Below are 12,321 nucleotides of genomic sequence, written 5' to 3'. Positions count from 1 at the left end.
ATTACTTGGATATTAAAATATTTTATTACTCGGGTATTAATTTGTTAATATCCAGCTAAATACAAAAATACAGACATACATGTATACATATTTGTATAGTTTTTTACATTAAAATGTATGACTGTGTTCATGCGCATAGGTAGAGGAGGCTGGGCTTATGGAATCCTGGGATACTTTTCTTGGTAGGAGTGTTGTTGTAGGTGGGAGTGTTATTGTAGGTAGGTGGGAGTGTTGCTGTAGGTGGGATTGTTATTGTAGGTGGGAGTGTGCTGTACGTGGGAGTGTTATTGCAGGTGGGAGTGTTATTGTCGGAGGGAGTGTTGTTGTAGGTAAGAGTGTTCTTGTAGGTGGGAGTGTGCTGTAGGTGGGAATGTTATTGTATGTGGGAGTGTTGGTGTGGATGGGAGTGTTGCTGTAGGTGGGAGAGTTGATGTAGGTGGGATAGCTGTTGTGGGTGGGAGTATTGTTGTAGGTGAGGATAGTGGTGAGGTGGTGGGTGTTGGTAATGATGAAGTGATGGACGATGGTAGTGGTAGGGTAGTGGATGATGGCATATACTAACAGGGTTTTGAGGCTCATACATAAAAAAATTTATTTGGATTGTCTGTCCTTAGACTGATTAGTGGCTCGCTGAACATAGTCATATTGGGATTTCAGTATCTCACTCATTTCTTTGTTGTCATCTGTGTAGGATCCGTCTTGTCTGAGCTGGCCCCTATACTAGATGTGGTTTTTGCCTTGTTTTTTTACATATGAAAAGAAATATTTCGAATTTCTTTCAATTTCCTGAATCACTTTCAGCTCCTCTTGTCTCTCCTGGATCCTGTAAGAGTCCCTAAACTTAAGCTCAATATTTTTCACTTCTGTGTTTCAGATAATGTAGCATTCTTGAGGAGCTTCTTGATTCTTTGCTTTCTCCTGCAGAGGGAGCGACTCTCTCCAATTAACTTCTCTTTTTTTCTAGGGAAATATGCCTTAAACATACTTCAGCTACCAGAAAGTTGATCTTTTCAAGGCACTGGTTTGGATCCATGTTATTTAAGATATCTTCCCAACATGTTTCATTTAGGACATAATTTACCTGGTCCCAGTTGATGTTCTTGTTGTTGAAGTTGAATTTGGTGAAGACTCCCTCACAGCTGTATGTATTTTGCTGATCAGAATTCCTGTGCATATAAGTCTGGACTTCGATTAGATTGTGATCAAAATTGGTTGCTTTTGATATTGTTATTTTTCTTATCAGGTCCTTATTATTTGTGAAAATAAGGTCAAGTGTGTTCTCCAGTCTTGTTAACTCCACTATCTGCTGACTTAGGATGTGTTTAGTGCAAATATTCAGCATCTCCTGTGTGTGTAACTTTTCATCTGAGCTGCCTCCAGGGATTATTCTGCTACAACATTATCAGCTATATTCTTCCATTTTGTATGTCTTAGATTGAAGTCACCAAGCAGCAAGATGTTTGGGGATGGACCTGGAACGTTTTCCAGACAGTAGTCAATTTTTGCTAGATGTTTCTTGAACTATTGTAAAGTTTCATATGGTGGCTTATATACAAGCACAGTGACTATGTCTTGGTTCTCGATTTTTATTGTTAGAACTTCAACTATATCAATTGTGGTGATGGTAGTGCTGGGGTGGTGGGTGATGGTAGTGCTGGGGTGGTGGGTGATGGTAGTGCTGGGGTGGTGGGTGATGGTAGTGCTGGGGTGGTGGGTGATGGTAGTGCTGGGGTGGTGGGTGATGGTAGTGCTGGGGTGGTGGGTGATGGTAGTGCTGGGGTGGTGGGTGATGGTAGTGCTGGGGTGGTGGGTGAGGATAGTGGTGGGATGGTAGGTGAGGGTAGTGCTGGGGTGGTGGGAGAGGATAGTGGTGGGATGGTAGGTGAGGATAGTGGTGGGGTGGTGGGTGAGGATAGTGGTGGGGTGGTAGGTGAGGGTAGTGGTGGGGTGGTGGGTGAGGATAGTGGTGGGGTGGTAGGTGATGGTAGTGCTGGGGTGGTGGGTGAGGATAGTGGTGGGATGGTAGGTGAGGGTAGTGCTGGGGTGGTGGGTGAGGATAGTGGTGGGATGGTAGGTGAGGATAGTGGTGGGGTGGTGGGTGAGGATAGTGGTGGGGTGGTAGGTGAGGGTAGTGGTGGGGTGGTAGGTGAGGGTAGTGGTGGGGTGGTAGGTGATGGTAGTTGTGGGATGGTGTGGGTGATGGTAGTGGTTGGGCGTTGAGGATAGTGGTGGGGTGGTGGGTGAGGGTAGTTGTGGGGTTACCTGGAGGTTATTCCGGGGATCAACGCCCCCGCGGCCCGGTCCATGACCAGGCCTCCCGATGGATCAGGGCCTGATCAACTAGGCTGTTACTGCTGGCCGCACGCAGTCCAACGAACGAGCCACAGCCCGGCTGATCCGGCACCGACTTTAGGTATCTGTCCAGCTCTCTCTTGAAGGCAGCCAGGGGTTTATTGGCAATTCCCCTAATGCTTGGTGGGAGGCTGTTGAACAGTCTTGGGCCCCGGACACTTGTGGTGTTTTCCCTTAGTGTACCAATGGCGCCCCTACTTTTAATTGGGGGCATTTTGCATCGCCTGCCCAGTCTTTTACTTTCGTAGAGAGTGATTTCTGTGTGCAGATTTGGGACCATTCCTTCCAGGATTTTCCAAGCGTAGATTATGATATATCTCTCCCTCCTGCGTTCCAACGAGTACAAGTCAAGTGCTTCCAAGTGTTCCCAGTAGTTAAGGTGCTTGACAGAACTTATACGTGCAGTAAAGGATCTCTGTACACTCTCTAGATCTGCGATTTCACCTGCTTTGAATGGAGATGTTAATGTACAGCAGTATTCCAGCCTAGAGAGAACAAGTGATTTGAAAAGGATCATCATTGGCTTGGCATCTCTCGTTTTGAACTTTCCCATTATCCATCCTATCATTTTCTTTGCACGTGCGATCGTGGCACTGTTGTGATCCTTGAAAGTGAGATCCTCAGACATTACTACTCCCAGGTCCCTTACATTTTTTTCTGCTGTATTGTATGGCCAGAGTCTGTAGTATACTCTGCTCTAGTTATTATCTCCGCCAGATTTCCATAACGGAGAAGTTGGAATTTGTCCTCATTGAACATCATATAGTTTACCGTTGCCCACTGGAAAACTTTGTTTATATCTTCTTGGAGGTTAACCGCATCTTCAGCAGATGACAGCCTCATGCAGATCCTAGTATCATCCGCAAAGGATGATACGGTGCTGTGGTGTATATCTCTGTTTATGTCTGATATGAGGATAAGGAATAAGATGGGGGCGAGTACTGTGCCTTGTGGAACAGAGCTCTTCACTATGGCAGCCTCCGATTTAACTCTGTTGACCACTACTCTTTGTGTTCGATTTGTTAGGAAGTTGAAGATCCATCTCCCCACTTTCCCAGTTATTCCTTTAGCACGTATTTTATGGGCTATTACGCCATGATTGCATGTGTCATATGCTTTTGCAAAGTCTGTGTATATTACATCTGCATTCTGATTTTCTTCCAGTGCATCCGAGGCCATATCATAGTGATCAAGTAGTTGTGAGAGGCAGGAGCGACCTGCCCTGAACCCATGTTGCCCTGGATTGTGCAGATTTTGGGAGTCCAGGTGATTTGCAATCCTGCTTCTTAGCACTCTTTCAAAGATTTTTATGATGTGGGACGTCAGAGCTATTGGTCTATAGTTCTTAGCTAATGCTTTGCTGCCACCTTTATGGAGTGGGGCTATATTCCTTGTTTTAAGTGACTGTGGAATTCCACCCATGTCCAAGCTCCTCCTCCATAGTGTACTTAGGGCACGCGAGAGGGGCTTCTTGCAGTTCTTAATGAAAACAGAGTTTCACGAGTCTGGGCCCAGGGCTGAGTGCATGGGCATGTTGTCAATGGCTTTTTCGAAATCTATCAGAGTTAGGGTAATGTCAGAAATCTGACATACATTTATGGAGTTTTGAGGCTCATTCATGGGTCGTCGATCCTCAGACTGATTAGTGGTTCACTAAACACAGAGTCGTACTGGGATTTCAATATTTCTCTCATATCCTTGTTGTCATCTGTGTAAGTCCCATCCTGTCTGAGTAAGGGCCTGATACTAGATGTGGTATTTGCCTTGTTTTTGGCATATGAAAAGAAATATTTTGAATTTCTTTCAATTTCACTAATAGCTTTAAGCTCCTCCTGTCTCTCCTGGTTCCTGTAAGAGTCATTTAACTTAAGTTCGATAGTTTCCACTTCCCTGGTCAGCGCCTCCTTTTGTGTATCAGATATTCTAGCACTCCTGAGGAGCTCAGTGACTCTTCGTCATCTTCTGTAGAGGGAGCGTCTTTCTCTCTCCAGTTTACTCCTGCTCTTCTTCTTTCTTAGGGAAATATGCCTAGAACATGCTTCAGCTGCCAGGAAGTTGATCCTTTCAAGGCACTGGTTTGGATCCATGTCATTTAAGATATCTTCCCAACATGTTTTGTTTAGGATATGGTTTACCTGGTCCCAGTTGTTGTTCTTGTTGTTGAAGTTGTATTTTGTGAAGACACCTTCATAGGTACATGCATTCTGCTGATCAGGACCCCTATGCATGTACGTCTGGACTTCGATTAGGTTGTGATCGGAATTAGTTGTTTTTGATATTCTTATGTCTCTTATCAGGTCCTCATTATTTGCGAAGATAAGGTCAAGTGTGTTTTCTAGTCTTGTTGGCTCCACTATCTGCTGGCTTAAGGTGTGTTTTTCGCAGAGACTTAGTAGCTCATGTGTGTGTGACCTTTCATCTGCGCTACCTCCGGGGATTGTTTCAGCTATAACATTATTTGCTACATTCTTCCATTTTGTATGCCTTAGGTTGAAATCACCAAGCAGTAAGATGTTTGGGGTGAGGGTAATGGTGGGTGAGGGTAATGGTGGATGAGGGTAGTGGTGGATGAGGGTAGTGGTGGGGTGGTGGGTGAGGGTAATGGTGGGGTGCTGGGTGAGGGTTGTGGTGGGGTGCTGGGTGAGGGCAGTGGTGGGGTTGTGGGTGAGGGTAGTTGTGGGATGGTGGGTGAGGGTAGTGGTGAGGTTTGTGGTGGGTGAGGGTAGTGGTGGGGTGGTGGATGAGGGTCGTGGTGGTGATGGTGGTGGGTGAGGGTAGTGGTGGGGGGCGGGGTGAGGGTTGTGGTGGGGTGGTGGATGAGGGTTGTGGTGGGATGGTGGGTGAGGGTAGTGGTGGGGTGGTGGATGAGGGTAGTGGTGGGGTGGTGGGTGAGGGTTGTTGTGGGGTGGTGAGTGAGGGTAGTGGTGGGGTGGTGGGTGGGGGTAATGGTGAGGTGGTTGGTGAGGGTAGTGGTGGGTTTGGGTTGTGGTGGGATGGTGGGTGGGGGTAGTAGTGGGGGGGGTAGTGGTGGGGTGGTGGGTAAGGGTAGTGGTGGGGTGGTGGGTTAGGGTAGTGGTGGGGTGGTGGGTTAGGGTAGTGGTGGGGTGGTGGGTTGGTGGGTGGGGGTAGTGGTGGTCGTGGACACATCTACCATCACCTCAGGGACCATTCACTGCTTCCTTTTCTCCGGAGCTTTTATCATGTGATGGTCCTGTGGATGCTGCCTCTCTTGCCTCTACACAAACAAATAATAATCCGATCTCTCCCTGGCCGCTGCTCAAGTGCTGCTCAGGTTACCACTCACATGGACCTCCTGTCACTGGCGCTCACCTCACCTTGACGTAACAATCAGACGTTACCACTGGTCCAATTGCTTACGATGCTGCAGAGCCATGGCCCTTCAACCTTCAAGGAATAAACGAACAAAGTTTCAAGATTCGAAGATCGTTCTCGTCTGTTAGATAACTCAGTGTTCCTGGTAATAATACTTTAAACAAAACACACATAAAACACACACAAAAAAAAATAAATATTATCATACCATATTAAGACAACCATCACCAATTAAAAAATCAAACATTAAATTGGAAATATGAGACTTAATGGAAAAGTTCACTGAGGTAGCGACCTCCTGTCTAAAGGAGTGTGTCGTTCTTCTTCCTGTACTTTCTTTCACCCAAAAATGTGCCACTCCTCGGTCCTCCAGAAGCAGTGTTACAACATCGAGTGCCCTGCATACCATCTAAAAAGGACCAGAAGGCACAGACCCCACAAGACAAACAATAGTAGCTACGACAACCCAACTCCAGGTGATTTTTTAGTGGCAGGAAACGAAAAAAGAAAATGGAAGGAAATAACAAAAATAGTCCACCACCTTGGAGCCTTGTTGGACTGGAGGCGCAGCCAGTGGCCACCCATGGCCCTCCAGAATTACAACTACTGATGCCAATAACAAAATCCCCCCAACAAACACAGAATACAACCTCGTTCATATTTGCTAATATACAGGGCCTTAAGCCATCCACCAACAACAAAATACCTTTTATCAGTGGACTTCTAGAGGAGTCTAATGCAATGTTTGCAGCCTTCACAGAGACTCACACAAATGATCACTTTGACAGTGAAATATGGATAAGTGGTTACAACCTTTTTAGATGCGACAGAAAAAACAGGCAACAAGGGGGAGTTGGCCTGTATGTCAAAGAGTCCCTTATCTGCACGGAGTTGCTGAACACCACAAATGAGGTAGTTGAAGTTCTATCAATAAAGATCGAGAACCAAAACCTAGTCATTGTGGTTGTATACAAGCCACCAGATGCAACCTCACAACAGTTCAAGGAACAGCTACTGAAAATTGATTACTGTTTGGAAAACCTTCCAGCTCCATCCCCAAACATCTTACTGCTTGGTGATTTCAACCTAAGGCATACAAAATGGAAGAATGTAGCAAATAATGTTATAGCTGAAACAATCCCCGGAGGTAGCGCAGATGAAAGGTCACACACACATGAGCTACTAAGTCTCTGCGAAAAACACACCTTAAGCCAGCAGATAGTGGAGCCAACAAGACTAGAAAACACACTTGACCTTATCTTCACAAATAATGAGGACCTGATAAGAGACATAAGAATATCAAAAACAACTAATTCCAATCACAACCTAATCGAAGTCCAGACGTACATGCATAGGGGTCCTGATCAGCAGAATGCATGTACCTGTGAAGGTGTCTTCACAAAATACAACTTCAACAACAAGAACAACAACTGGGACCAGGTAAACCATGTCCTAAACGAAACATGTTGGGAAGATGTCTTAAATGACATGGATCCAAACCAGTGCCTTGAAAGGATCAACTTCCTGGTAGCCAAACCATGTTCTAGGCATATTCCCCTAAGAAAGAAGAAGAGCAGGAGTAAACTGGAGAGAAAAAGACGCTCCCTCTACAGAAGACGACGAAGAGTCACTGAGCTCCTCAGGAGTGCTAGAACATCTGATACACGAAAGGAGGCGCTGACCAGGGAAGTGGAAACTATCGAACTTAAGCTAAATGACTCTTACAGGAACCAGGAGAGGCAGGAGGAGCTTAAAACTATTAGTGAAATTGAAAGAAATTCAAAATATTTCTTTTCATATGCCAAAAACAAGGCAAATACCACATCTAGTATCGGGCCCTTACTCAGACAGGATGGGACTTACACAGATGACAACAAGGAAATGAGTGAAATATTGAGATCCCAGTACGACTCTGTGTTTAGTGAACCACTAATCGGTCTGAGGATCGACGACCCAAATGATTTCTTCATGAATGAGCCTCAAAACTCCATAAATGTATGCCAGATTTCCGACATTACCCTAACTCCGATAGATTTCGAAAAAGCCATTGACAACATGCCTATGCACTCAGCCCCGGGCCCAGACTCGTGGAACTCTGTTTTCATTAAGAACTGCAAGAAACCCCTCTCGCGTGCCCTAAGTACACTATGGAGGAGGAGCTTGGACATGGGTGAAATTCCACAGTCACTTAAAGCAATGGATATAGCCCCACTCCATAAAGGTGGCAGCAAAGCATTAGCTAAGAACTATAGACCAATAGCTCTGACGTCCCACATCATAAAAATCTTTGAAAGAGTGCTAGGAAGCAGGATTGCAAATCACCTGGATTCCCAAAATCTGCACAATCCAGGGCAACATGGGTTCAGGGCAGGTCGCTCCTGCCTCTCACAACTACTGGATCACTATGACATGGCCTTGGATGCACCGGAAGAAAATCAGAATGCAGATGTAATATACACAGACTTTGCAAAAGCATTTGACAAATGCGATCATGGCGTAATAGCCCATAAAATACGTGCTAAAGGAATAACTGGGAAAGTGGGGAGATGGATCTTCAACTTCCTAACAAATCGAACACAAAGAGTAGTGGTCAACAGAGTTAAATCGGAGGCTGCCATAGTGAAGAGCTCTGTTCCACAAGGCACAGTACTCGCCCCCATCTTATTCCTTATCCTCATATCAGACATAAACAGAGATATACACCACAGCACCGTATCATCCTTTACGGATGATACTAGGATCTGCATGAGGCTGTCATCTGCTGAGGATGCAGTTAATCTCCAAGAAGATATAAACAAAGTTTTCCAATGGGCAACGGTAAACAATATGATGTTCAATGAGGACAAATTCCAACTACTCCATTATGGAAAACTGGAGGAGATAATAACTAGAACAGAGTATACTACTGACTCCAGCCATACAATAGAGCAGAAAACTAATGTAAGGGACCTGGGAGTAGTAATGTCTGAGGATCTCACTTTCAAGGATCACAACAGTGCCACGATCGCAAGTGCAAAGAAAATGATAGGATGGATAATGAGAACTTTCAAAACGAGAGATGCCAAGCCCATGATGATCCTTTTCAAATCACTTGTTCTCTCTAGGCTGGAATACTGCTGTACATTAACATCTCCATTCAAAGCAGGTGAAATCGCAGATCTAGAGAGTGTACAGAGATCCTTTACTGCACGTATAAGTTCTGTCAAGCACCTTTACTACTGGGAACGCTTGGAAGCACTTGACTTGTACTCGTTGGAACGCAGGAGGGAGAGATATATCATAATCTACACTTGGAAAATCTTGGAAGGAATGGTCCCAAATCTGCACACAGAAATCACTCCCTACAAAAGTAAAAGACTGGACAGGCGATGCAAAATGCCCCCAATAAAAAGTAGGGGCGCCATTGGTACACTAAGGGAAAACACCATAAGTGTCCGGGGCCCAAAACTGTTTAACAGCCTCCCATCAAGCATTAGGGGAATTGCCAATAAACCCCTGGCTGCCTTCAAGAGAGAGCTGGACAGATACCTAAAGTCAGTGCCGGATCAGCCGGGCTGTGGCTCGTACGTTGGACTGCGTGCGGCCAGCAGTAACAGCCTAGTTGATCAGGCCCTGATCCATCGGGAGGCCTGGTCATGGACCGGGCCGCGGGGGCGTTGATCCCCGGAATAACCTCCAGGTAACCTCCAGGTAGGTCCCTACATAAGTGTGAAGGCTGAAGGTGTAAGCAAACTAATGAAATGGGCTCCACACACACAAAGAGTCAGGTGGCTATCAATGATATATGTCCTCAGTCGACAATCATCTCAATGTGACGATTTCTGTTGAATAAAGAGGGTCATACACCGAAGTATTGTTGAACACTGTATAACTTGTTGCTAATCTGTAGGGCCCGTTGTGCCCACTTCCTAAAGACTCTTCTGTGTATGTAGCTCATAAGTCACTATGAGGCAGACGTCTGCTACACAGGAAGCTCTAAATAGCAGCCTTTGCCTCAGAATCTGCCCATCCATTTCCCTGAACCCTGACATGGCCCAAGCAACAACAGAACACCAAATCCTTGCCCTGGGTGATGAGACCTTCAGGAAAAGTGCTCTGATACTGGTGAAGGGCTCTTGTTACACAGAAATAGAGCCAGCTTCTCCTTAGATCCAACTTGATTATCTTTCATTCCTCAGGCATACTATGATGCATTTGTGTTGCTATGAAAAACGCAAGGAAATTTATAGACTGGATAAACAGAACCCTCAAAACAAGAGAGAGCAAGCCAATGATGATACTCTAAGTCACTTGTACTTCCTAGACTAGACTATTGCTGTACCCAGACAACTCTTTTTAATGCAGGCCAAATCGCAAAACAATACAAGGCTCTCTGGTGTTCTCCATAATTTGAAAAAAGACTGTCTCTTGAAGCCCCCAGGCTTGAAACTCAGGTTTGTTGCTTCCAACACTAAAGATGGGAAAGAAGCCCTCAGAAAAGGTGATGACCACTTTTGAAGGATTGTTAACCACTTGTCCACGATAGAGAAAGCATTAGGAAGGACTTCCCAGACATCTTTTTGACCATATTCCTTATGAAATGAACCCTGGACGTGCGCTTAGGTTTTCTGAATACCTAAGCACCCACTAGTAGATTAGTTTATTAACCAAGGAACAGAGGTACCTGAGAAACTATAGGCTGTATGCAAAATCCAATGGAGCTTCTCAAAGTCCGTGTTCCACCATGGAGATGGCAGATGAGACTCATGTCTCCTGAGTGAGGAATGCTAATCACCGCTGCCCCGAGACAAACTAATAAATTGGTCATAATTTCCCTTCTTATCATAGAAATCACCAAAGCAAAAGAGATCTCTGCCCAAGCCTCAAAGAGTCACCAGTCTGCTGCCTCTGTCTTCCACTACGGAGAGTAAACTGGGGGTAAAAATTTCGCTGACTCCAGGAGAAGGAAATGATCACTACTGTGTAGTTCCAGAAGAGCACACCTCCTGAAGTCCATATTCACAGAAGTGCCTGAGAAGGCGTTAATACAATTATTATGATATGTCAGGGACCCATCATTCAGGATGCTAACATCAGGAAGAGTCAGCAAGATCTCCAAAATAACACCTTTCCTGTCTGTCACTAAACAACCCGTATCCCTTACAAGGTGGTAAACTTTAGTCACCCAGGAGTTAGCGGGGTACCTCACAGACTAGGTCAGCAAGAAATAAGCTACCTAAAATCCAATATGGAGAGAGCAACGAGGATCACATTGTCAGGTCCGCCTCACCTTTTCTGATGGTCACAGCATGTAACTGTACCATGATGGAGCGCAGACTCACATTGTCCCGAGGTTAGTCTTCTGCAAACATTAAACTGACAGGCCATAGTCCCGAAAGTGAACATGGATATCTTCAGTATGGGACCTAATGCCCCAACAGTTCCATTGCACAAGAGAATATATAAGGAAACTGGAGTTCCATGGAGCCACTTAACATCCATAGAGGAAACCCTAACAAGAGAGTCTGTTCACTTTACCTTCATGACCATGTAATGGTCACGGAGGCACACTGCAAAGTGTTTCCAGTCATTCAGAACTTCAAACTAGTTAGAGATGACCAGGTCTTTTGGGCAGGAGTAGTTTTGACATTTGCACAGCACTTTGACTGTGTAAGTCACTCAGTATTCATAGCCCAAAAAATAAATACAACATACACACACAATCCTCTACTGGGCCTTAGGATGACCAAGACCCCTTGAAAGGCGGAGCATCTGACAAGGCCAAGGACAGCAACAACTGGTTTCCAGGTCAAGTGTTTCTTGGTCACTACCATGAAACCTGTCTGTGTAGGGGTCACCACGGGTCACTTCTGCAGAGTAACCAGGAGTGGTTGGTGCCTCGACAGACACAAAAGTTAAAAGACAACGAGGAGAAAGAGAGAGAGAGCAGAGCAAAAGTGTTGAAAGAAAGAAATGGAAGTCCACCAATTGACTAACCAAAAGAATCTGCTGTTCTGCCACGACAGGGCACAACTTGTGCCCTGCACGACAAGTAGCTCGCCCAGAATTAGAAAGCAAGGTTTATTAAAATGAACCATTTAGACAAAGAGCGTCAGAGGTGCTAGCAGCATTTGGCTAGTAATGGACAAGAGAAAACTGGCAAGAAAACGTCAAGAGTTGCTCACCATTAGTCGCCACTCCTGAGTTCCCAGGTGACCTTCAGTAACACTCGTCACCTGACAGCCACAGGATTTACTACTTAATGTGCCGTCAGGTGGTCCATCAGGTCCACCTGTCGATCCAGTCCCCTCTGGGTACTGTGTGCCATCTCAGTGTTGCAACTAGTCCGAGAACGGAGAGACTAATAATGACCTCTTCAGCAATTTCCTGGAGCAAAATTTAACGAATGAGAAAAAATAATGCTAATAATAATAATAATAATAATAATAATAATAATAATAATAATAATAATAATGGAGGGGTAGGAATCCTGGGCTCTTAGGTTAAGCCGTTCAAACCTTGGCACCACGATAAATGACCCAGCATCCGGACAAAAGGCTTCCTAACATCTACCGTTTATGAGACTCGTTTTGATATTAAATTTTCCTCAAACCTGGTGATTTGTTGTCATAATATTACACTCCACGTGGAGTACAA

Source organism: Cherax quadricarinatus, chromosome 16 (assembly GCF_038502225.1).
Source record: "Cherax quadricarinatus isolate ZL_2023a chromosome 16, ASM3850222v1, whole genome shotgun sequence".
Taxonomy (NCBI): Eukaryota; Metazoa; Arthropoda; class Malacostraca; order Decapoda; family Parastacidae; genus Cherax; species Cherax quadricarinatus.
The sequence above is the reverse complement of the archived record's forward strand: the minus strand, read 5'-3'. Positions refer to the sequence as shown.